The sequence below is a fragment of the Sus scrofa genome, chromosome X (assembly GCF_000003025.6).
Source record: "Sus scrofa isolate TJ Tabasco breed Duroc chromosome X, Sscrofa11.1, whole genome shotgun sequence".
NCBI lineage: Eukaryota > Metazoa > Chordata > Mammalia > Artiodactyla > Suidae > Sus > Sus scrofa.
Genome location: NC_010461.5, coordinates 59,690,303 through 59,717,641, shown reverse-complemented (window position 1 = coordinate 59,717,641; position 27,339 = coordinate 59,690,303).

Genomic DNA, 27,339 nt, shown 5'->3' with positions numbered 1-27,339 from the left:
ATGAAATTAGAAATCAACCATGGGAAAAGCAAAGAGAAAAAACCTACTACATGGAGACTCAACAACATGCTACTAAAAAACCAGTGGGTCAATGAGGAAATCAAGAAGGAAATTAAAACCTACCTTGAAACAAATGATAATGAAGACACAACCTCTCAAAATCTATGGGATGCTGCGAAAGCAGTGCTCAGAGGGAAATTTATAGCAATACAGGCCTTTCTCAAAAAAGAAGAAAGATCTCAAATGGACAACTTAACCCTCCACCTAAATGAATTAGAAAAAGAAGAACAAAAAAGTCCTAAAGTCAGCAGAAGGAAGGAAATTATAAAGATCAAAGAAGAAATCAATAAAATAGAGACTCAAAAAACAATAGAGAAAATTAATAAAACCAAGAGCTGGTTCTTTGAAAACGTGAACAAAATTGACAACCCCCTGGCCAGACTCACTAAAAAGAGGAGAGAAAGAACCCAAATCACCAAAATTATAAATGAAAAAGGAGAAATCACAACGGATACAGCAGAAATACAAAAAACCATAAGAGAATACTATGAACAACTATAGGGCAACAAGTTTGACAATCTGGAAGAAATGGACAATTTTCTAGAATTTTCCAGCCTGCCAAAACTGAATCAAGCAGAAACAGACCAACTGAACAGACCCATCACTAGAAATGAAATTGAAAAGGTCATAAAATCACTCCCGACAAATAAAAGTCCAGGACCAGATGGCTTCACAGGTGAATTCTATCAAACATATAAAGAGGAATTGGTGCCCATCCTCCTGAAACTCTTTCCAAAGGTTGAAGAAGAAGGAATACTCCCAAAGACATTCTATGAGGCCACCATCACCCTCATTCCAAAACCAGACAGAGATACCACCAAAAAAGAAAACTATCGGCCAATATCATTGATGAATATAGATGCAAAAATTCTCAACAAAATCTTAGCCAACCGAATCCAACAACATACCCAAAAAATTATACACCATGACCAGGTTGGGTTCATCCCAGGTTCACAAGGATGGTTCAACATACGCAAATCAATCAGCATCATACACCACATTAACAAAAAAAAAAAAAGTCAAAAATCATATGATCATCTCAATAGACGCAGAAAAAGCATTTGACAAAGTCCAACATCCATTCATGATCAAGACCCTCGCCCAAGTGGGTATAGAGGGAACATTCCTGAATATAATCAAAGCCATTTATGAGAAGCCCACAGCAAATATAATCCTCAATGGGGAAAAACTGAAAGCCTTCTCACTCAAATCTGGAACAAGACAGGGATGCCCACTCTCACCACTGCTCTTCAACATAGTTTTGGTAGTCCTGGCCAAAGCAATTAGACAAACAAAAGAAATAAAAGGCATCCATATAGGAAGAGAAGAGATCAAACTGTCACTGTATGCAGATGACATGATACTATACCTAGAAAACCCTAAGGACTCAACCCCAAAACTCCTTGAACTGATTAATAAATTCAGCAAAGTGGCAGGATATAAGATTAACATTCAGAAGTCAGTTGCATTTCTGTATACCAGCAATGAAACATTAGACAAGGAATACAAACATACGATACCTTTTAAAATTGTACCTCACAAAATCAAATACCTCGGAATACACCTGACCAAGGGGGTAAAGGACCTATATGCCGAGAACTATAAAACTTTAATCAAAGAAATCAAAGAAGATGTAAAGAAATGAAAAGATATTCCATGTTCCTGGGTTTGAAAAATCAATATTGTAAAAATGGCCATACTACCCAAAGCAATCTACAGATTCAATGCAATCCCTCTCAGATTACCCATGACATTTTTCACAGAACTAGAACAAACAATCCAAACATTTAGATGGAACCACAAAACACCCAGAATTGCCAAAGCAATCCTGAGAAACAAAAACCAAGCAGGAGGCATAACTCTCCCAGACTTCAAGAAATACTACAAAGCCACAGTCATCAAAACAGTGTGGTACTGGTATCAAAACAGACAGACAGACCAATGGAACAGAATAGAGAATCTGGAAATAAACCCTGACATCTATGGTCAATTAATCTTTGACAAGGGAGGCAAGAACATCAAATGGGAAAAAGAAAGTCTATTCAGCAAGCATTGCTGGGAAACCTGGACAGCTGCATGCAAAGCAATGAAACTAGAACACACCCTCACACCATGCACAAAAAGAAACTCCAAATGGCTGAAAGACTTAAATATACGACAGGACACCATCCAACTCCTAGAAGAAAACATAGGCAAAACACTCTCTGACATCAACATCATGAATGTTTTCTCAGGGCAGTCTCCCAAAGCAATAGAAATTAGAGCAAAAATAAACCCATGGGACCTCATCAAACTGAAAAGCTTTTGCACAGCAAAGGAAACCAAAAAGAAAACAAAAAGACAACTTACAGAATGGGAGAAAATAGTGTCAAATGATGCAACGGACAAGGGCTTAATCTCTAGAATATACAAGCAACTTATACAACTCAACAGCAACAAAACCAATCAATCAATGGAAAAATGGGCAAAAGACCTGAATAGACTGTTCTCCAAGGAAGATATACAGATGGCCAACAAACACATGAAAAAATGCTCAACATCGCTGATTATAAGAGAAATGCAAATCAAAACTACCATGAGATATCACCTCACACCAGTCAGAATGGCCATCATTAATAAATCCACAAATAACAAGTGCTGGAGGGGCTGTGGAGAAAAGGGAACCCTGTTGCACTGCTGGTGGGAATGTAAACTGGTACAGCCACTATGGAGAACAGTTTGGAGATACCTTAGAAGTCTATACATAGAACTTCCATATGACCCTGCAATCCCACTCTTGGGCATCTATCCGGACAAAACTCTACTTAAAAGAGACACGTGCACCCGCATGTTCATTGCAGCACTATTCACAATAGCCAAGACATGGAAACAACCCAAATGTCCATCGACAGATGATTGGATTCGGAAGATGTGGTATATATACACAATGGAATACTACTCAGCCATAAAAGAGAATGACATCATGCCATTTGCAGCAACATGGATGGAACTAGAGAATCTCATCCTGAGTGAAATGAGCCAGAAAGACAAAGACAAATACCATATGATATCACTTATAACTGGAACCTAATATCCAGCACAAATGAACATCTCCTCAGAAAAGAAAATCATGGACTTGGAGAAGACACTTGTGGCTGCCTGATGGGAGGGGGAGGGAGTGGGAGGGATCGGGAGCTTGGGCTTATCAGACACAACTTAGAATAGATTTACAAGGAGATCCTGCTGAATAGCATTGAGAACTATGTCTAGATACTCATGTTGCAACAGAAGAAAGGGTGGGGGAAAAAATGTAATTGTAATGTATACATGTAAGGATAACCTGACCCCCTTGCTGTACAGTGGGAAAATAAAAAAAAAATAAAATAAAATAAAATAAAATTAATTAATTAACTAAATAAATAAATAAACTATGTTGAACCTCAATATAAACTAGGGACTTTTATTGATAATGATGTATCAACATCAACTAATCTAATTATGACAAATGTACCACACTAATGAAAGATGTTAATAATAAGGGCAGTTGTGCAGGGGATGAGAGAAGAGGGGTATGTGAGAACTCTGTACTTTCTGCTCAATTTTCCTATAAAGCTGAAATTTCTCTGGAAACTAAAATCTTCAAACAAATCTTCAATACTCCCCAACTCATTATATGAAGAGAGATTTACAATAAAACAAAACAAAAGACATTAAAGAAAACAAACCAATATTACTCATTAACTTGATAAAATTTTTAAAGAATTTTTTTTTGTCTTTTTGCCATTTCTTGGGCCACTCCCGTGGCATATGGAGGTTCCCAGGTTAGGGGGTGAATCGGAGCTGCAGCCATCAGCCTACGCCAGAGCCACAGCAACGCGGGGTCCGAGCCACGTCCGCAATCTCCACCACAGCTCACGGCAACGCCAGATCGTTAACCCACTGAGCAAGGGCAGGGACCGAACCCGCAACCTCATGGTTCCTAGTCGGATTCGTTAACCACTATGCCACGACAGGAACTCCCTAAAAGAAATTTTAACAAATCAAATTCAACAACCTGTAAGAAGGATAACACATTATGACCAAGTAGGGCATATCCCAAGAATGCAAGGTTTGTTTAACATTTGGAACTCAATCATAGAAAGTCACCATATTAGAAGAGTAAAAATGAAAAACAAAAAACCATCTCAATAGACACTGAAAGAATCTCGACAAAGTAAGAGTTGAAGAGAATTTTCTCAACCTGATAACAGGCATCTACAAAAAAACCTACAGCAAACATGCTTAATGGTGAAAAACTGAATGTATTTGTCCTAAGATCAGGAATAAAGCAAGAATGTCTGCCTTCACCACTTGTATTCAATATTGTACTGGACATTTTAGCCAATACAATCAGAAAAGGTAAAGGGAAAGAAAAGGCTCCTAGGTTGGAGCAGAAGAAGAAAAATGCACTACTCATAGTTACATGATTATCTATATAGAAAATTTGATGAACTCTAGAAAAAAAGCTACTAAAATTAATAAGTGAGTTTAGCAAGCTTGCAAGATACAATAATAAATTTTTTCTATGTAATAACAACAAAAAATTGGGAATTTAAAATTTTTAAATCAATGTCATTTACAACAGCATCAAAAATTTTGAATAATCAGAGATAAATGACAAAATTCATGCAAGATCTGTACATTGAAAACTAAAATATTGCTGACAAAAATTTAGGAAGATCTAAATAAATAGAAATATATTGAGGATTCAATAATGTTAGATGTCAACTCTTTTCAAAATGATCTATAGATTCATTGAAATAGAAGTCAGAATCCCAGCAAGATTTTTTTTTGGCCATGCTTGTGGTATGTGGAAGTTTCTGGGCCAAGGATTGAACATGCACCACAGCAGTGACACAAGACACAGCAGTGACAATGCCAGATCCTTAACCCCCTATACCACAGAACTCCCCAGCAAGATTTTTGTGTGTGTGAATTGACAGGCTGACTCAAAAATTCATATAAAAGCATTGAGAACTATGTCTAGATACTCATGTTGCAACAGAACAAAGGGTGGGGGAAAAATGTAATTGTAATGTATACATGTAAGGATAACCTGACCCCCTTGCTGTACAGTGGGAAAATTAAAAAAAATTCATATAAAAATAAAAAGGACCTAGAATGACCAAAATGAATTAGAAAAACAAAGTTGCAGTACAAAACACTAATTGATTTCAAGATTTATTATAAAATTACATTAATCAAGACAGTGAGGTATTTGTGTAAATGTAGACAAATATATCAATGCAAGAGGATAGAGTCAAGAAACAAACCCACACATATATGGACAACTGACATGTGAAACGGTTGCAAACTCAATTCTGTGGAGAAAAGAGAGTCCTTTCAATAAGCGCTACCAGAGCAATTGAATATCCATATGCAAAAAATGCAAAAAATAAATTTCATTCATAGCTTGTACCATATATATATGTATATATATATATATATCAACACAAAGTGGACTATAGACCTAAATGTTAAATCTAAACCTATAAAGTTTCTAGAAGAAAAAATAAGGGAAAAAATTTGTGTGACCTGGTATTTGGCAAAGATTTTTTAAATACCAGTCAAAAGTACAACCCATAAAAGAACAAACTGTAAACTACACTTTGTTAAAGTTTAAATCTTCCATTCTTCAGAGTTACATACTGCATTATTTCATTTATATGACATTCTTGAAAAAAAACAAAAGCTATAGTGATGGGATTGTACCAGCAGGTAGAAAGCGACTCTAAAAGGATAGCATGAATGAAGTTTAGGGAGTGACATAAATAATTAAGGTGACCTTTACATGAACCTATACATGTGTTAAAACTTATAGAACTGCTATAAACATTCATGTACAGGTTTTTGTGTGAACATAAGACTTCATTTTTCTGGGATAAATTCCCAGGAATGCAATCGCTGAGTCATATGGTAGTTAAATGTCTAGTTTTTATTTTGTTTTGTTTTGTTTTGTTTTTAGAAACTGCCAAACAGTTCACCATCCCATCTTGCATTCCTACCAGCAATGTAAACTGGTTCAGTTTCTGTGCATCCTTACCATTTGATGTTGTCACTCTCTTTTGTTTTAGCCATTCTGAGGTGTATAGCGCTATCTCATTATGGTTTTAATATGTATTTCTCTGATGGCTAAAAATTTTGAACTTGTTTTCATGTGCTTATTTGCCATCTATAACTTCTTCAATGAAATGTCTCTTCAGGTCTCATGCCCATTTTCTAATTGGATTGTTTGGTCTTTGTTTTTTACTTTTGAATTTTGAGGGTGTTTATGTAAATCTAGATTCTATTATAGTACTTTGTAGAGCATATGGTTTGCAAATATTTTCTACCATTCTGTAGTTTGTCTTTTCTTAATCTTAATAAGATTTTACACAGAGCAAATGTTTTTAATTTTGACGATGTTTAATTCAATATTTTCTCTTTGGATTGTGCTTTTAGAGTTGCCTTAGAGCTCTTTGCCTAGGTGTGAAAGATTTTCTCTTATTTTTTCTAAAGTTTATAGTTTTACATAAGCAAGACTTTAGGTTGAAGTTCATTTTTGCTTATGGGTGTGTAATTTTTCCAGCACCATTTGTTGGAAAACCTGCCTGTCCTCCACTGAATTGCTTTTGTGACTTTGTCAAATGTCAGTTGAGTATATTAGTGTGGGTCTATTTTTGAATTCTCTGTTATATTCCATTCATCTATGTGTCTGTCTATCTTTTCACCAATACCAAAGAGTCTTGATCATTGTAGCTAAATAATGTCTTAAAATTGGGTAGGTTGATCCTTCCCACTTTATTCTTTGTTTTCAAAATTGTTTTACCTATTCTAAATCCTTTAGCTTACCATACAAATTTTTAAATTGTTTATGCCTTCAGAAAATCTTATTGAGAATAAATAAATAAAATGTTTAAAAAGAAAGAAAATCTTGTTGGAATTTTGATAGGAATTGCAATTTGCAGAGAATTTCAACTTGCATAGAATTGAAATTTTTACTATATTGAGTCTTCTACTTCATGACCAGAGTATCAGTCTTTACTTCCATTTATTCAGATTTTGAATTCTTTCATGAGTATTGTGTAGTTATCAACATACAGTTACTATACATGTTTTTCTACATTTACATTTAAGCATTTCATTTTTGAGTGACTGTAAGTGGCACTGTATTTTTAATTTCAGTATCCACTTATTCATTGCTAATATATATAAATTCGATAGTTTGTTTATCTTATATCATACAAACTTACTGAACTACTTTTTGGGAGTATCACCGTTTTGCAATTATTTGTGTTATTTTATTTTAACAGTTATTTCCCCAATATAAATTTTTTCTACTGTACAGCATGGTGACCCAGTTACACATACATGTGTACATTCTTTTTTATCACATTTCATGCTCCATCATAAGTGACCAGACATAGTTCCCAGTGCTACGGGATCTCATTGCTAGGATCTCATTGCTAATCCATTCCAAAGGCAATAGTCTGCATCTATTAACCCCAAGCTCCCAATCCATCCCACTCCCTCCTGCTCCCCCTTGGCAACCACAAGTCTGTTCTCCAAGTCTATGATTTTCTTTTCTGTGGAAAGGTTCATTTGTGCCATATATTAGATTCCAGTTATAAGTGCTATCATATGGTATTTGTCTTTGTCTTTCTGACTTACTTCACTCAGGACGAGAGTCTCTAGTTCCATCCATGTTGCTGCAAATGGCATTGTGTTGTTCTTTTTGGTGGCTGAGGAGGATTCCATTGTGTATACATACCACCTCTTCCTAATCCAACCATCTGTCGATGGACATTTAGGTTGTTTCCATGTCTTGGCTATTGTGAATAGTGCTGCAATGAACATGCGGGTGCATGTGTCTTTTTCAAGGAAACTTTTGTCTGGATATATGCCCAAGAGTTGGATTTCTGGGTCATATGGTAGTTCTACGTATAGATTTCCAAGGTATCTCCATACTGATCTCCATAGTGGTTGTACCAGCTTACATTCCCACCAGCAGTGCAACAGGGTTCCCTTTTCTCCACATCCCCTCCAGCACTTGTTATTTGTGGACTTATTAATGATGGCCATTCTGACTTGTGTGAGGTGGTATCTCGTGGTGATTTTGATTTGCATTTCTCTAATAATCAGGGATGTTGAGCATTTTTTCATGTGCTTTTTGGCATATTTGTGTTTTTAATAGATTTTAACATTGAGTATTAGCTGATAACACAAGGAGAAAGAAAATAATACATGTATTATGAACATACCTCTACCTGAAATAGTCTTGTCAAACAAATCAAACCTGAATCCGATGAAGCTTTTACACCCAACTACTGATGTACAGGAAATACAGAAGACAAAAAAAAAATGTCAAACTACACTATGGGAATGTAATCCAAAAAATAATCTATGAGAAACTCTGTATGACAACCCAATGAATTAAACAAGTTGCAAGGAAAAAGAGATGATGGGGGAATCTATAGATTTTAGAAGGGTAAAATTTAGCTATAGCATTGAGGTATATACACTTCAGTGACAAAATAATAAAACTGATCACTGTAAAATTCAGGATACTGGTTTCTATTGGTTGGGGTAGGGGGATGGAAGGGATTGAAGCATGCTGTTCTTGAAACAGGGTACATGGAGGTCTTCCTCAGTACCTGGCATGAGTCTGTTTCCTGATCCATATGGTGGTTCCAAGGATGTTTGTCCTGTAGGTGATTTAGCTGTATATTTATGTGTGTAGTTTTCTGTTTGTACTGTTCTTTTTTTTTTTTTTTTTTTGTCTTTTGTCTTTTTGTCTTTCTTTTTGTTGTTGTTGTTGTTGTTGCTATTTCTTGGGCCGCTCTCGCGGCATATGGAGGTTCCCAGGCTAGGGGTTGAATCGGAGCTGTAGCCACCGGCCTACGCCAGAGGCACAGCAACGCAGGATCCGAGCTGCGTCTGCAACCTACACCACAGCTCACGGCAATGCCGGATCGTTAACCCACTGAGCAAGGACAGGGACCGAACCCGCAACCTCATGGTTCCTAGTCGGATTCGTTAACCACTGCGCCACGACGGAACTCCATGTTTGTACTGTTCTTAATAGCAAAAGTCTAAAGTGAAAAGTAAAGAAGAATGGAAATTGAAGTTGAGCCAAGTATAATGGGAAATGTAAATATTGCACCCTTATAAAGTAGCTAAAACTTGTTGAATGAGCACTTTACTAAATGTTATTTTGAGAAGATTCATCATAATATGTTATTAAATAGCCAGTGAGAGGAATTAAAATGGGATTGGAGGTGAAAGCTCAGTTTCTAACAAGTCAAATCTAGCAGAAGAGATGAGAAACTGGAAAGCTAGCCAGGAGACACACTGTGATTCAGAAATGGTAATGAAGATTTAATTTGGATAATGCTTGTAGGAACAGAGTTAAAATAATGAAAATTATGTTATGCAGTGGAAGAATAGTCAATGAGATTTACTGACAGATTTACTAGTAAAAATAAAAACATTAGAAGTAAACTCAAAGATATCATGTCTGAGGGCATATTGTCTATTGGGTGTGTATTGGGGAATTCTGGAAGGCTTATTCCTGGTGATCAGACTAGAGTATGATCTGGTATTTTTTTTCATGATGTATGTAGAATACCAAAGAAATGTCTGCTAAGTAAGCTTACTTTTTAATTCTAGATGTTTTTGTATATATTCTTTGGGATTTCTACGTATGTAATCATGTCATCTGAATACAAACAAATTTAATTTCTTTCTTTCTTTCTTTCTTTCTTTCTTTCTTTCTTTCTTTCTTTCTTTCTTTCTTTCTTATCTAAATGCCTTCTGTTTTCTTTTCTTGCTTTATTGCACTGTCTAGAACTTCCCAAACCATGTTCAATAAGAGTGATGAGAGCAGACCTCTTTATCTTGTTCCCAGTCTTAAGGGGCACACATGCAGTATTTCTCCATTTAAAAAAGTGTTAGCTTCAGGTTTTTTATAAGTAATCTTTATCAAGCTGAGGAAGTTGCTCTCTATTCTTATTTTTCTGGGAGTTTTTTCATGGATAAAAGGTAAATTTTCTCAAATGCTGCTTCTTCATCAATTGATAGGCTCTTATGATTTTTCTTTTGTCTTTTAATGTGGTAGATTGCACTGGTTGATTTTCAAATGTTGAACCTGCCTTAGTTTCCTGGAATAAACCCCACTCAGTCATACTGTGTAGTTCTTTTTTTACATTACTGAATTCTACTAGTTAATATTTTGTTAAGGGAGGAAGGATCAAGATGGCAGAGGAGTAAGATGTGGCACTCATCTTCTCCTGCAAACACATTTAAAAAAAATCTACATGTAGAACAATTCACACAGAACATCTACTGAACACTGTCAGAAGAACTTAAACCTCCATAAAAGGCAAGAAACCCTCTACATAACTGGGGAGGAAAAAAAAGGAAAAAAGAGAGAGAAAAGAGAAGAGGAATCAGGATGGGACTAACACACCTGACAGGGAGCTGTTAGAGAGGAAAGAAACCTATACCCTGGGAAGCCACCTAACTGATGGGGAGATCAGCTGAGACAGAGGGACCTCGAAGTCATGGTGAAAAGCACAGCAGCTGGACTGAGGAAGGCAAAGAAGAGTGAGAGTCACACAGATCATCTGTACGACTGTCCCTGGACACCACAGTTCGAGATGCTCAGGCAGGGGCTAGGCACTGAGACTCAGGCTGCGGAGGTCAGTTCTGGGAGAGGACAGCCTGAGGGGCCAGGGAGAGGTACACCACAGGCCCATTAGCCAAGAAACACAGCTGAGGGAACCGGGGGGTGGGGGGCGGGCAGAGGGCTGCAGGAGAAGCAAGGCATCATTGCTGGGGAGGGCAAGAGGAAGAAGGGAGGACCACCATAGGAATAGATTTCCCTGCACATGCACAGACTCTCAGAGGGTGGGTCACCTCTGGCGCAGGCTATGGGTGGCAAGGCACCACTTGAGTGAGTTACAGGTAGATAGGTACCACCTGTGGGGGCTATGGGTGGCCAGGCAACTTTTGTGTGGGCTAAGGACAGCAGGGGGCCAAGAGTGATGTGGTGTCACTTGCATGGTCTAGAGCTAGTTGGGGGCAAACTGCAGCAGTCACCTCAGACACCAGAGCCAAGGTGGACATGGCATGCCACCACTAGGGGTCTGTGAACAGGAACCATCTGCAGCCCCAGTCACCTCAGAGGTTGGCAAGGAAGAGGTCACTGCAACCAAGCACCAACTATCATTGCTCTCACTCCTCTGGGAATGCACCCACCCTGCTGCTGCCACTGCCAAACACTCTGGGCACACCTACATCTGCCTGAACACTGTCACTTCCTATGGCCCTGCAACTAGGAGCAACCTACACCACCTTCACATGGATCCTTGCCACAGTCAATGTCCCAGTGGCCAAGCACTAGCTACTAGCCCTGTCCATTGCCTCCATCTCCCTGGAAGCACCCTAAAATAAAAAGTAAGCTCTCACACATATAAATAGCCCCCCAAGACTACAGTAGTTGTTTTCCCTAAACTCATAGAATAAGAAAAATATAAGCAAAATGAAGAAGCTCAGGAACCATTCCTAGTTAAAAGGATAGGAGAATTTACCTGAAGGAACAAACAATGGAACATACATCTGCAGGCTAACAGACACTGAGTTCAAAAAGGAGATAGTGAAAATACTGAAGGAATTAAGAGCGAATATGAAGGAATTAAGAGAAGATATGAACAGCAATGCAGATTACTTTAGAAAGGAATTAGAAAATATAAGAAGGAGCCAAGAAAAATTAGAAAATTCATTTGCAGAGACACAAGCTGAGTTAAAGACACTGAAGAGCAGAATGAATAAGGCAGAGGAATCAGTTAAGGACTTGGAAGATAGAACAATGGAACTCACCCAATCAGGTCAGCAGACAGAAAACCAAATGAAAAAAAAAAAAACCATGAAAGCAACATAAAAGATCTAGGGGGTAATATAAAGTGAGCCAATCTATGCATAATAGGGATTGCAGAAGGAGAAGAAAAAGGAAAGGCGACTGAAAATGTATTTGAAAAAATTATGGCTAAAAACTTTCCATATCTAAAGGAAACAGATATCCAGACACAGGATGCACAGAGGGACCCAAACAAGTTGAGCAAAAACAAGCCCACACCAAGACATATTATAATAAATGTCCTAAATGACAAAGTAGCAAAGTTAGACTTCATTGACACTTTCAGGACATTACATCCAAAAAAAAAAAATCAGAATATATATTCTTTTCAAGTGCACATGGAACATTCTCAAGGAATGATAACATACTGGGGCACAAAACTAACCTCAACAAATTTAAAAGTATAGAAATTATTTCAAGCATCTTCTCTGCCCACAATGGCATGAAACTAGAAGTAAACCACAGGAAAAGAAATGAGAAAAAACTGACTACATGGAGGCTAAACAACATGCTACTAAAAAACCAATGGGTCAATGAGGAAATCAAAAGGGAAATTTAAAAATACTTTGAGACTAATTATAATGAAAATGCAACCATTCAAAATATATGGGGCGCTGCAAAGCAGTTATTAGAGGGGAGATGACAGTGGTACGGGCCTTCCTCAAAAAAGAAAACACTCTCAAATGAACAACTTAACCTACCACCTAAAAGAATTAGAAAAAGAACAAATAAAGCCTAAAGTCAGCAGAAGGAAGGAAATCGTAAAAATCAGAGAGGAAATCAATAAAATAGAGATTCAAAAAGCAATAAAAAAAATCAATAAAACCAAGAGCTGGTTCTTTGAAATGGTAAACAAAGTTGACAAACCTCTGGCCAGACTCACCAAGAAGAAGAGTGAAAGAATTCAAATAAATCAAATAAGAAATGAAAAAGGAGAAATCTCAATGGATACTGCAGAAATACAAAAAACCATGAGAGAATACTATGAACAATTGTATGCCAACAAATTTGACAACCTAGAGGAAATGGACAACTTTCTAGAGACTTACAGCCCACCAATCCTGAATCAAGAAGAAACAGATCAATTGAACAGACCAATCACTAGAAATGAAATTGAATATTTCCCTACAAACAAAAGTCCAGGACCAGATAGCTTCACAGGTGAATTCTAACAAATATACAATGAATTATACCCACCATTCTTAAACTTTTCCAAAAGGATGAAGAAGGAACATCCCCAAAGACATCCCATGAAGCCACCACCACCCCAATACCAAAACCAAAGATACTGCCAAAAATGAAAATTATAGTCCAATATCTTTGAGGAATATGGCTGCAAAAAATCTTGACAAAATTTCAGCCAACCAAAATCTAGCATCATATAAAAAAGATCAACACCATGACCAAGTGGGATTCATCCCAGAATGGTTGGTTCTTCAACATATGCAAGGATGGTTCTTCAACATATGCAAATCAATCAACATCATATACCACATTAACAGAAGAAAAGTAAAGAGCCACATGGTCATCTCAATAGATGCAGAAAAAGCTTGACAAAATCCAACATCCACTTATGATAAAAATTCTTATCAAAGTGAGTATAGATGGAACATACCTTAACATAATAAAAGCCACTTATGACAAACTCACAGCCAATATAATACTCAACAGAGAAAATATGAAAGCCTTCCTGCTAAAATCTGGAACAAGACAAAGATGCCCACTCTCACCACTGTTATTCAACATAGTACTGGAAGACCTAGCTACAGCAATCAAACAAAAGAAATAAAAGGCATCCAAATAGGAAGAGAAGAGGTAAAACCGTCACTGTATGCAGATGACAAAACTGTCACTGTATGCAGAGGACATATACTATATACAGAAAACTCTAAGGACTCAACTCCAAAACTACTTGACTGATCAAGAAATTCAGCAAAGTAACCTCACAAAATCAAATACCTCGGAATACACCTGACCAAGGAGGTAAAGGACTTATATGCTGAGAACTATAAAACTTTAATCAAAGAAATCAAAGAAGATGTAAAGAAATGAAAAGATATTCCATGTTCCTGGGTTTGAAAAATCAATATTGTAAAAATGGCCATACTACCCAAAGCAATCTACAGATTCAGTGCAATCCCTATCAAATGACCCATGACATTTTTCACAGAACTAGAACAAACAATCCAAACATTTAGATGGAACCACAAAAGACCCAGAATCGCCAAAGCAATCCTGAGAAACAAAAACCAAGCAGGAGGCATAACTCTCCCAGACTTCAAGAAATACTACAAAGCCACAGTCATCAAAACAGTGTGGTACTGGTATCAAAACAGACAGACAGACCAATGGAACAGAATAGAGAATCCGGAAATAAACCCTGACATCTATGGTCAATTAATCTTTGACAAGGGAGGCAAGAACATCAAATGGGAAAAAGAAAGTCTATTCAGCAAGCATTGCTGGGAAACCTGGACAGCTGCATGCAAAGCAATGAAACTAGAACACACCCTCACACCATGCACAAAAAGAAACTCCAAATGGCTGAAAGACTTAAATATACGACAGGACACCATCCAACTCCTAGAAGAAAACATAGGCAAAACACTCTCTGACATCAACATCATGAATGTTTTCTCAGGGCAGTCTCCCAAAGCAATAGAAATTAGAGCAAAAATAAACCCATGGGACCTCATCAAACTGAAAAGCTTTTGCACAGCAAAGGAAACCAAAAAGAAAACAAAAAGACAACTTCCAGAATGGGAGAAAATAGTGTCAAATGATGCAACGGACAAGGGCTTAATCTCTAGAATATACAAGCAACTTATACAACTCAAAGCAAAAAAGCCAATCACCCAATGAAAAAATGGGCAAAAGACCTGAATAGACTGTTCTCCAAGGAAGATATACAGATGGCCAACAAACACATGAAAAAATGCTCAACATCCCTGATTATTAGAGAAATGCAAATCAAAATCACCACGAGATACCACCTCACACAAGTCAGAATGGCCATCATTAATAAGTCCACAAATAACAAGTGCTGGAGGGGATGTGGAGAAAAGGGAACCCTGTTGCACTGCTGGTGGGAATGTAAGCTGGTACAACCACTATGGAGATCAGTATGGAGATACCTTGGAAATCTATACGTAGAACTACCATATGACCCAGAAATCCAACTCTTGGGCATATATCCAGACAAAAGTTTCCTTGAAAAAGACACATGCACCCGCATGTTCATTGCAGCACTATTCACAATAGCCAAGACATGGAAACAACCTAAATGTCCATCGACAGATGGTTGGATTAGGAAGAGGTGGTATGTATACACAATGGAATCCTCCTCAGCCACCAAAAAGAACAACACAATGCCATTTGCAGCAACATGGATGGAACTAGAGACTCTCGTCCTGAGTGAAGTAAGTCAGAAAGACAAAGACAAATACCATATGATAGCACTTATAACTGGAATCTAATATATGGCACAAATGAACCTTTCCACAGAAAAGAAAATCATAGACTTGGAGAACAGACTTGTGGTTGCCAAGGGGGAGCAGGAGGGAGTGGGATGGATTGGGAGCTTGGGGTTAATAGATGCAGACTATTGCCTTTGGAATGGATTAGCAATGAGATCCTAGCAATGAGATCCCGTAGCACTGGGAACTATGTCTGGTCACTTATGATGGAGCATGAAATGTGATAAAAAAGAATGTACACATGTATGTGTAACTGGGTCACCATGCTGTACAGTAGAAAAAAATATATATAATGTAATGGGGAAATAAAAATAAATAAATAAATAAATAAATAAATAATTTTCTTAATTAAAAAAATAAAACAAATTGGAAGAGAAGAGATAAAACCATCCTCTATGCAGATGACATGATATTATATGTAGAAAACCCTATGGACTCCACACAAAAAATCTCAAACTAATCAGTGAATTCAGCAAAGTAGCAGGATACAAGATTAACATTTAGAAATCAGTTGCATTTCTGTTTACTAACAATGAAATATTAGAAAGGGAATATAAAAATACAATGCCTTTTAAAAACACACTCAAAAAACAAAATACCTTGGATTAAATCTGACTAAAGAAGTGAAAGACTTATATGCTGTGATCTATAAAATGTTAATTAAAGAAATTAAAGAGGATTCAAAGAAATGGAAAAATATTCCATGTTCCTGGGTTGGAATAATTAATATTGTTAAAATGGCTATACTACCCAAAGCAATCTACAGATTCAATGCAATCCCTACCTAATTATCAATGATATTTTTCACAGAACTAGAATAATCCAAAACTTTAAATGGAACCATAAAAGACCCAGAATTGCCAAAGCAATCCTGAGGGGGAAAAAAAAAAACAGGAGACATAACTTTTCCAGACTTCAGACAATATTACAAAGCTACATTAATCAAGACAGTATGATACTGGTGCAAGAAGAGACAGACTAATCTTTGCTTTTAATTGGCATATTGAGACCATTTACATTTCTCATCACCATTATCTTAACACATAAGTATGCCATTTTATTATTGTTTTATGTTTGTCTCTTTCATTTTCCTTTTTCTGTTTCCCTATTCTTGCCTTAATTCGAGGACCTTGAAAAGTTTTTAGAATTACATTTATATTTATAGAAGTGCATTTCTCTGTATAACTTTATTTGTGGTTGCTCTAGGTATTATATTTGCAAAGCTTATCACAGTTGATCGATATCTTCATTTTACAAGTTCAAGTTAAGTATAGAAATCATACCTTCTTTAATGCCCCTTTACTCACCCAAATTTATAATACATTTGCTTAATTATTTCTTCTGTGTATATTTATAACACATCAGACAGTGTTATAATTTTTGTTTCAACAATCAAATATAATTTAGAAGGAGGAGGAAAAATATCTATTGTATTTACTCATACTTTTGCTTACCAGGTTCATTCTACTCTCCTGACATTCCAAGTTTCCTTCTTATTGCTTCCTGTCTGTTTAGAGAATTTCCCTCAGACATTCTTCAGGGTAGACCTGTAATTGGAAAATTATCTTAGTTTTCCTTCATCTGAGAAAGTCTTGATTTACCCTTTATTCCAAAAGGTTACTTTCTGTGAGTAGAGGATTCTGGGTTGCAGTTCTTTCAGTGCCTGCAAAATATTGTGTCACTTCCTTCTTACCTCCATGGTTTCAGATAAGAAACCCACTATCACTCAAATGATTTTTTTTACCATAAGTAAGATGCTATTTTTATTTGGTGGTTGCTTTCAAGATTTCTTCTTTGTCTTTGTTTTTCAGAAGATTATTTTGTATGTGTCTTTGTGTGGATATCTTTGGGGTTTCCCTGTTTGGAGTTTGTTATGATTCTTTTGTGTGTGTGTGCGTGTGTGTGTGTGTGTGTGTGTGTGTGTGTGTTTCTGCCATTTCTTGGGCCACTCCTGCAGCATATGGAGGTTCCCAGGCTAGGGGTCTAATCAGAGCTGGAGCCACCAGCCTACGCCAGAGCCACAGCAACATGGGATCCGAGCCATGTCTGTGACCTACACCACAGCTCATGGCAAGGCCGGATCCTTAACCCACTGAAAAAGGCCAGGGATCGAACCCACAACCTCATGGTTCCTGGTCAGATTCATTAACCACTGAGCCGCAACTGGAACTCCTGTTCTGATTCTTAAATCTGTAGTTTCTCAGCTTTCTCAGCCACAATTTCTTTGAGTATGTGTTCATCCTTACCCTCTTTTTCCTTTCCTTTTGGAATTTTGATGACATAAATGTTAGGTCTCTTTTTATAATTTCCCAGGTCTCTGAGGTTCTTTTCATTTTTTTTTTTCAATATATTTTCTCTCTGTTGTTCAGATTGGATCATTTTTGTTGTTCTTTCTTCTAGTTCATGGATTCTCTTCTCTGGCTTCTCCATTCTGTTCTTGAGTCCATCCACTAAGCCTTTTATTTTAATTACTGTGGAGATTATTTTACTTGTAAAATTTCCATTTTATTCTTCTATATGTCATTAATTTCTTGATTGAGACTTCCTTTTTTCACATGTTTCAGGTATGTTTGTCATTTCTAATTGAAATATTTTTATTATGGCTACTTTAAAATTTTTGTGAGACAGTATTTCTGTCATCTGGACATTGGCATCTATTGATTGTCTTTTTCACTAACTTTGAGACCTTCCTATTTCTTGGTTTGATGAGTGATTTTCATTTGAAACCTGGCTGTTTTCATATTACATTATGAGACTCTGGATAGCATTTAAAATCCTTTGTTGAGAGTACCCACTGTGGTGCAGTACATTAAGAATCTGACTGCAGGAATTCCCTTCATGGCTCAGAGGTTAATGAACCTGAGTAGGATCCATGAGGATGCAGGTTTAATCCCTGGCCTCACTCAGTGGGTTAAGGATCTGGCGTTGATGTGAGCTGTGTGTATGTCACAAACATGGCTCAGATCCTGTGTTGCTGTGGCTGTGGCATAGGCTGGCAGCTGCAGCTCCAATTCAACCCCTAGTCTGGTAACTTCCATATGCCACAGGTTCAGCCCTAAAAAGCAAAACAAAACAAAACAAATAATCCGACTGCAGTGACTCAGGTTCTTGCAAAGGCATGGGTTCACTCCCCAGCCCAGCAGAGAAAGTTAAAGGATTTGACATTGCCACAACTGTGGTTTAGGTTGCAGCTGCAGCCACAAAAAATAAATAAATAAAATACGGCTCTGTTGTAGCTGACTTTCTCTGACATCACTCTTGCAGGGGAAGTCATCTGCCTATTAATTCCAGGTGGATATAAGCGGAAGTCCCACTGCCCTATTTGGCTTCCACTAACAGAGTGTGAGAGATATCCTCATTACTAATAGGTGGTGATGAGTGTTCTGGCTCCTCCTATCGTTTCCACTGACACCATCATGGGGACTTTCTTGTTACTGCTGGATTATGGTGAAATTCTAACTCTTTCCTAGGCCTCTTCTGATACCACTCCAGAAGGGAGTGGGAGGGAAACCTTATTATTGCCAAGTGGAAATGAAAGTCCAAGCTTTCTACATGTTCTCCAGTGACACCATCAGATGGATGGCTCATTACTGGCTGGCGAAAAATGAAATACTGAACTTCCTTACTTGGCCTTCCAAAAACTGATAAAAATTGTTTGTCTCTAGACTGTTTGTACAAATGATAAGTTTTATGTTAAATATCTGCTTTCCTTCTGGGAGTCTGGGATTTTTGTATGTGCTAGACAGTGCCTATATGACCAGCTCCCAGTGAAACCCTTAAGCACTGAGTCTCCAGTCAGCTTCCCTTGGTGGAAACACTATAGACACGTTACTGCATTTTGTTGCTAAAGGAACAGTGCTCTCTGTGTGACCACTAATGGGATAGAGAGAACATAAGGGAGTCTGCACAGAGATTCTTCCAGACTTTGCCTATTTTTTTGTCCTTATGATCATGCTATATATTCTTACTACATCACTGTAATAAATCTTTGTCATGAGCAAAACCATATGCTGTGTCCTATGTGCCCTTCTAGTGAATCTCCAAATGTGGGGTGGTCTTGGGGACCCACTTTAGAAAACAGTTTGGTAGTTACTTTTAAGTACAACATACACCCACTACATGATCAGAATCATTCCACTCCTAGATATTTACCCAAGAAAACTGAAAGCATATATCCATACAAACACTTGTACGTAAGTGTTCATAGCAACATCTTTAATAGCTCAAATGCTAAACAATACACATGTCCACCACCAAGTGAATGGTTTAAAAAACTGTGAAATACTATTCAGCCATAAAAATTAATGATTACAAAGTAGCATGAAAAAAACTTTTGGGAGTGATAAATATATTTATTATCTTAATTGTCGTGATAGTCTCATGGGTATATCATATGTCAAAATTTACTTTGTACACTTTAAATATGTTAAGTTGGGAGTTCCCGTCGTGGCGCAGTGGTTAACGAATCCGACTAGGAACCATGAGGTCGCGGGTTCGGTCCCTGCCCTTGCTCAGTGGGTTAACGATCCGGCGTTGCCGTGAGCTGTGGTGTAGGTTGCAGACGCGGCTCGGATCCCGCGTTGCTGTGGCTCTGGTGTAGGCCGGTGGCTACAGCTCCGATTCAACCCCTAGCCTGGGAACCTCCATATGCCGCGAGAGCGGCCCAAGAAATAGCAACAACAACAACAACAAAAAGAAAGACAAAAGACAAAAAATAAAATAAAAATAAAAAAAAATAAATATGTTAAGTTGATTGTATGTCAGCTGAATCTCAATAAGGACATATGCCTTGGGTGTTGTATGTATTTTACGATTATTCTTTATCTACTCAAAAATATTTTTTGCTTCTTTTTTAAGGTCACACCTGCAGCATATGGAAGTTCCCAGGCTAGGGGTCAAATTGGAGCTGAAGCTGCTGGCATACACCACAGCCACAGCAATGCAGGATCCAAGCTGCATCTGCCACCTACAACATAGCTCATGCCAATGCCAGATCCTTAACCCAATGAGCGAAGCCAGGGATCAAACCTGCATCCTCATGGTTACTAGTTGGATTCATTTCCACTATGCTGCAACAGGAATTCCCTATCTACTTAATATTTGATAAATCAATTCAAAAGTACATCTTTCCCATTAATTCTTATCCCTGGAAATAGATGAAACTATGTAAACATTCCAGAATGTTTACTTATGAGTGTATTCAAGAGTATTTACCACTAACAAAACATTGGAAATAACTTAAATACCCATTAAGTAATGTGTAGAACAGCAATAGGGCAAGTATACTGTTAATATATAGTGAGTTCTTAAAAATCAATGAGAAAAATGACAAATAACTTGATGAAAAATTGGGGAAAATACTTGACAGGCCACTCATGGAAAAAAGTCAAAGTGTTTAGTTAACAAATATGAAACATTCAACTTTACTTGTAAGTAAATAAATCCAAATTAAAGCAATGATGAAATATCATTTTCTAATTGGCAAAGATAAAAGGTTCAATAGTTCTCATTTTTAATGAAGGAATAGATAACCAGGCACGCTCATATAAAGGAAAAGTTTAATCAATAGGACTACATTAAAATCATAAGCATCTAGTTCCCGTCGTGGCTCAGCAGAAATGAATCTGACTAGCATCCCTGAGGATGCAGGTTCGATCCCTGGCCTCATTCAGTGGGTTAAGGATCCAGTGTTGCTGTGAGCTGTGGTGCAGGTCACAGACGCAGCTCCAATTGGAGCCCTGGGTCAGGAACCTCCATATGCCATGGGTGCAGCCCTAAAAAAATTTTTTTAAACCAGCTGTAATGGAAAAAATAAAAATCATTATTTAAAAATATATAACAAGCTAATTGAGAGGAAAAATAAATTATATTAAACAGTCAAAAAAATACATGAGCTCTGAAGTAAGTCAGAGAAAAACAAATATCACATGATATCACTTATATGTGAAATCTAATAATAATGTTACAAAAGAACTTATTAAAAAAAAAGAAACAAACTCACTGATTTCAAAACCAATCTTAGGGTGAAAATAGGTGAAAACATTGATGGGAGGGAGGAATTAGGAGGGTGGAAATAACATATACACCCTACTGTACAAAAGAGATGACTAATAAGAACCTACTGTATAGCACAGGAAAATCTACTCAGTAGTCTGTAATAACCTATAGCGGAAAAAAGAATGGATATTTTTATATGTATGACTGATTCGCTTTGCTGTACACCTGAAAGTAATACAACATTTTAAGTCAACTATACTCTAATAAAAATGTTTTTTAAAAAACCACAAGCATCTGTTTATTCAAAAGAAGTGATTAAAACTGTGAAAAGGCAACCCACTGATTCAGAGGAGATAGTCACAATAAATATACTTGACACAGGATTCATATCCAGAACATTAAAAAAAAAAAAACTCTTACAAATCTATATGAAAAGGATAAATAACACAATAGAAAAAATGGGCAAAAGAATTGAAAATACATTTCACAAAAAATGATATTCAAATGACCAACGAACATATTGAGAAGTGTTTGACTTCATAAATCATCAGGGAAATAAAAATTAAAATAAAAGGGAGATACTAGTACACCCCCATAAGAATGGATTTCTTTAAAACTCAAAATATCAGGTCTTATCAAGGACCTGGAGCAACTGGAAAATACCCTCACCTCTCATAGTGGTGTCAACTGGTATAGCCAGTTTGAAAAAATGGCAATAGCTACTAAATGTGGAAGTAAAAGAATATCATAAAACCTAGTAGTTCCCTTCCTAGGTATATATCTAACAAAAATGTGTAATTAAGTACAAGAATTTCATGGCAACTTCGTTCATAATAACCAAAAACTAGAAACAACCCAAATGTCCATCAACAGTAGAATGGATGAATAAACTATAATCTATTTAAATAATGGAATTTCATATGACAATGAGGATTTAAAAAAGAACCATTGCTATACATCATGAATGAACTTAAAAAATATAACCTCAAGCAAAATAATGTAGACAATTATACATATTTATGATTCAATTTATAAAAAGCAAAACTAACCTGTGTTTTTAGAAGTCAGAATAGTGGTTACCCTTGGAGGGTGGGATATGACTAGAAGGAGCCACAAGGGACTTCTGGGGCACAAGTCATGTTATGTGTGATCTGGTTACTTGGTATAGGGGTGACTAAACATTATAAAACATCATTGAGCTGTACATTTATTATTTGTGCATTTCTCTGCATGTATATGTCAATAAAATTTTTCCTTTAAAAATGCAGAAGCAGGATGTAGAAACACTCTGTCTATCTAGAAAAACACACACCAAATGTTATTAGAGTTATTTCTGGGAGTTGAGATTTGGGAAAATTTTTTACTTAATTTTTATTCATTGATATATTTTTTCATTTCCTAAAATGAGTCTATATCTTTTTAATGTAAATTCATAAATGTGATCACGTATATGCCTTTTTAAATTTTTTTCTTTCCATCTTTTTCAACCTTCCCTCTTCCATGTCAGCATGACCTCACCCTACCATAGGTAACATATTCTTAAAATTTGCATATCCTTCCATATTTTTCTCTATATTCCTAAAATCTTACACATACACATATTGGGGGTGTTTGGGATTGTTGTTTTGCAAAAAAAGCAGTGGCAATACCCACATTTTTCACATACTTCTATTTTCATTAAACAATACTCTACAGAACATATTTTTATGATCAGAACAAACAATGAATCTATTTTCATTAGGAGAGGAAGAGAAGTACAAGTCACCATTAGCTGATTATCTGGCTAGTTATAGGATTAGTCCATTGAGAAAAGTTAGGAGGACCTGAAATACTGTCAGCAATGTTTACCTCCCAAGCCAAGAATCCCCTCAGAATGGGTCTAGGCATTCCATTGGTCAAACCCAAGAATGTTTGGCCTAGCTCAAGATGAAGGAGGCCTAGGAAAGAAGTTGCTGCTGGTATATATGCTAGTCCATTAAAAAGAGCCAGCTCTCCCAAAGGAAGGATATAAACACCACAACATGCCCGTTTTCTGTAATTATTCAGGACTTTTCCCTCTTACCTCCCTGGATAATTTCCCCGGTCTGTGTTCCAGTCTCTGCTCTCTGTTTCTATCTGCTCAGGATAGTTGATGTGCCTAGACTACCCTTTTTGAAAGACTGATCTCCACAACCTCAAACCAGCATGTTCCCAGCTCTAGAGGTGCCTAACACATTCAGATGAGATTGTTCATTACTATTAGAGAGGTGGGATTCTTATACCTCAGTCCTCTACTGGATCTATTTCCAAAACACCTTTGCTTCCTCAGTGTCCCAACATGAACCCCCAGGCCCAAGTGACATGCTCTGGATTCCATTTTCACTACAGTGACCTATATATACAGACCTCAGCACCAAAATTCAGTCCTCCTTGAGGCAGGACCAGATCTACTGTGCTCTTTCTGGGATTGAGGCCTGAGAATTTCTCCCTCCCCCTCACCCTGCGACTGTACTTCCCAGGCCTGAGCCACCCAAGAGAATTATCAGCTCCTCAGCATTGGTTTCCTGCTAAGCTGGACCAAGATAAAATTGGCCTCTTGCTCACATCTAACAAGTGTTAGAGCCTGGGTCTATATGGGGGGAAGGGAGGGCAGCCCTGACCCATGGGTGCTCCTGCTGGGCCAGTCCACTCTGGGACTGACATCTCCTGTCTGGCACCCCACCCCACCCCCAGGTCTCCTAGCTCCCCTGTTCTACTCACCCAGGGATGGGAGGAATAGAAAGGGGTGAGGAGACTGCTACCGTTCTTTATTACTATACATCCACACTATACTGCCCTAACAACAAATGGGTCCTGAGATCCAGGGATAGGGATGCTAACTAGTAATGTTTCCCACCATATCCCCACATCCATGCCACACTCGAAGAATTCCTGGAGATAGAGATGGGGCTGGGCCACCCAACAGTCCCTTCCCACTGGATGCCCCTCCTCTCTTTCCCTTACCAGATCTGTCCCTGAGGCTCCAAGGGCAGGGTCGACCTGCAACTAGCAAGACCTAAGTGATTGCAGGCAGGGGGCCTGCCAGGATGAGGGGGCTAGGGAGAGAACCACCTCAAGGAAATGTTCTGCTATGTTCCAGAGCAGCCATCCTCCTCGCCATCCTCTCCAACCTCCAACCCTGGGTCTGCAGTCCCCATAAGAGCTGCCCAGAACTCCCAGCAGCAACCTCACTCCCTGGTGAGAGCTCAGAGCTCAGGCCATCTCTTCCACCACACAGCCCCCAGATCCTACCCAAGGTGAAGATGAGCCCCTGCCGGCTGCCCTAGCTTCACACACCTGAACTAGCAGGATTCCCCAGGCTTGAGAACCCTCCTCCAAACCTGGACAGAGCCCCAGGAATGGACTAGATTAACTCTAAGATCTATCCTCCTCAATCTGCTCCCCATCCAACACTCCTCCACCCTACTCTCCATCAACCTGCTTCCTTCAGCCACTTGCCTAAGTGGGGGTGAAGGAGGGGGGGCAGGGTAACCACCTCCACTCCCCTCCCACACACACCCACATAATCCTTCCTCCCCCAAGGGCCCAAGCTGGAGTCTTCTGAAGATCCCAGCCTTGCAGATCCTTCTGCCTTAAAGCCTGCAAAGGCCAGGGTTTCTTCCCACCAGTCCGAGTTCTTCTAGCTACCTTGCCTCTTCATTCGCCTCCCCTCCCTCATACACGTGCACAGACACCCTCCCTTCAGCTCCAAGAACACAAGGGTCTTCCACTAGCATATTTGGACACAGAGAGCCCCTTCACTTTCAAGGAAAACAGGGCACCCACAACTGCCCAGGCTGTTGAGGGAGGAGCGATTGACAATTCCCACATCCCCCATCATGCTCAACCCCCCCCTCAACCCTGGAAGGCAGCTGCTCATGTATGTTTCAGAGATGGAGGAAGTAAGCCCCAGAGGGGAGCTGAATGCCATTTTTCAAACTCCTTCTCCAAGGCTCTTTCCACCCCACCTCACATAAAGTAGCCATAAGGAAATCTCTCTTTTCCCTTGACTTCCCAGAAAGTCGTTTCCTGCTCCTGGATTTAGTGCCTGCTGTCCCCAAGCCCACCCTGCTCCTCAAGGGAAGCTCTGGGCAGTGACTGGCACAACAGCCTCAAGATGGAGGCATGGAAGGGAACAAAAGCTGAGCCAGGGCCCGTGTGCAGACCCTACCCACCCACCACACCCTCTCCTATGGAGGGAAAGGGACGGGGAGAAGAATGTGGAAGAGGAATTAGGAATCTCTGATCTGCCTTTCCCTGGGAGCACACAGCACTGTCTTCTGGGTTCCTCTCTGCCTCAAAATGGGTATAAAACTCCAAACTGAGCTCTCCTGTGCCTTACTCCCTCACTTCTTCTCTCATTATTCTATAAATTATCATCACTGAAGGCCAATTTCCAGGGCCTTGCTTACTGCCCACAGACCCTCAAAGGACCCTTTGTCTGGTCTAGTTGTTGGGGAAGAGGAGATGAAGAACAGTTCCTTGGAGGCCCTACTTTTATGGGGAAGGAATTGTGGGTCTAACTGGTCAAGACAGCTCAAAGGCTCCCTCTCTTCTATACTTTTTTTTTTTTTACTTTTTTTTATTACTCAAATGAATTTATAACATCTGTAGTTGTATAATGATCATAAAAATCTGATTTCACAGGATTTCCATCCCACAGCCCAAGCACATCCCCCCACCCACCCCCAAACTGTCTCCTTTGCAGACCATAAGGTTTTCAACGTCTTTGAGTCAGCATCTGTTCTGCAAAGAAGTTCCGTCTGTCCTTTTTTCAGATTCCACATGTCAGTGAAAGCATTTGATGTTGAGGTCTCATTGTATGGCTGACGTCACATAGAATGATAACTTCTAGGTCCATCCATGTTGCTAAGAATGCTGGTATTTCATTCTTTTTAATGGCTGAGTAATATTCCATTGTGTATATGTACCACTTCTTCCTGTTCCACTCCTCTGTCGATGGACATTTAGGTTGTTTCCAAGTCTTGGCTATTGCAAATAGTGTTGCAATGAACAGTGGAGTACATGTGTCTTTGTGAGTTGTGGTTTTCTCTGGATAGATGCCCAGGAGTGGGATTGCTGGATCAAATGGGAGTTCTATGTTTAGTATTCTGAGGAATCTCCATTCTGTTTTCCACAGTGGTTGCACCAATTTACAATCCCACCAACAGTGTACGAGGGTTCCTTTTTCTCCACACCCTCTCCAGCACTTCTTGTTTGTAGGCTTTTGGATGACGGCCATTCTGGCTGGTGTAAGGTGATACCTCATCATGGCTTTGATTTGCATTTCTCTAATAATGAGTGATGTTGAATATCTTTTCATGTGTTTTTGGCCTTCTGTAAGTCTTCTTTGGAGAATTGTCTGTTTAGATCTTCTGCCCATTTTTTGATAGGCTTGTTTGTTTTTTTGGTATGGAGCTGCAGAAGGTGTTTGTAAATTTTGGAGATGGATCCCTTGTCAGTTGATTCATTTGCAAAGATTTTCTCCCATTCTGTGGGTTGTCTTTCCGTTTTGTTTAGGGTTTCCTTTGCTGTGCAGAAACTTTTAAGTTTAATTATGTCCCATTTGTTTATTTTTGTTTTTATTGTCAATACTCAAAGAGGTGGATCTGAGAAGATGTTGCTGTCATTTACGTCAGAGAGTGTTTGGCCTAGGTTTTCCTCTAGGAGTTTGATAGTGTCTGGTCTTATATCTAGGTCTTTCATCCATTTGGAGTTTATTTTTGTGTATGGTGTGAGGGAGTGTTCTAATGTCATTCTTTTCCATGTGGCTGTCCAGTTTTCCCAGCACCACTTATTGAACAAGCTGTCCTTTCTCCATTGTGTATTCTTGCCTTCTTTGTCATAGATGAGTTGGCTGTAGGTGCATGGGTT